Raw genomic sequence first — 353 nt, forward strand, 5'->3', positions numbered from 1 at the left:
GGGGGCGGGAAGCAAATGCAAAACAAAAACGACCACCGAAAAACCTGTGTAGCAGCTGTGAGGGGAGTGAGAAAAGTGGGAAACAGCCTTGCAGACACCAAGTTCGGTGAAGGAGGCGGGGAGTGGAGGTGTTCCGAGCGCCAGAGCAGAGATTCCTCTGAAACCCATAGTAACACAGGTTGTTCCCTCGCACCTCATGGAGGTCCATGGTGGAGCAGATATCCACCCTGCAGTTTGTGGAGGGCCCCACACCAGAGCAGGTGGATGTGCCCTGAAGGAAGCTGGAGCCCTTGGAGAGCCCACGCTGGAGCAGGCTCCTGGCAGGAGCCATGGCCTGTGGTGAGGAGCCCAGG

Source organism: Cariama cristata, unplaced genomic scaffold (genome assembly GCF_000690535.1).
Source record: "Cariama cristata isolate BGI_N322 unplaced genomic scaffold, ASM69053v1 scaffold878, whole genome shotgun sequence".
NCBI lineage: Eukaryota > Metazoa > Chordata > Aves > Cariamiformes > Cariamidae > Cariama > Cariama cristata.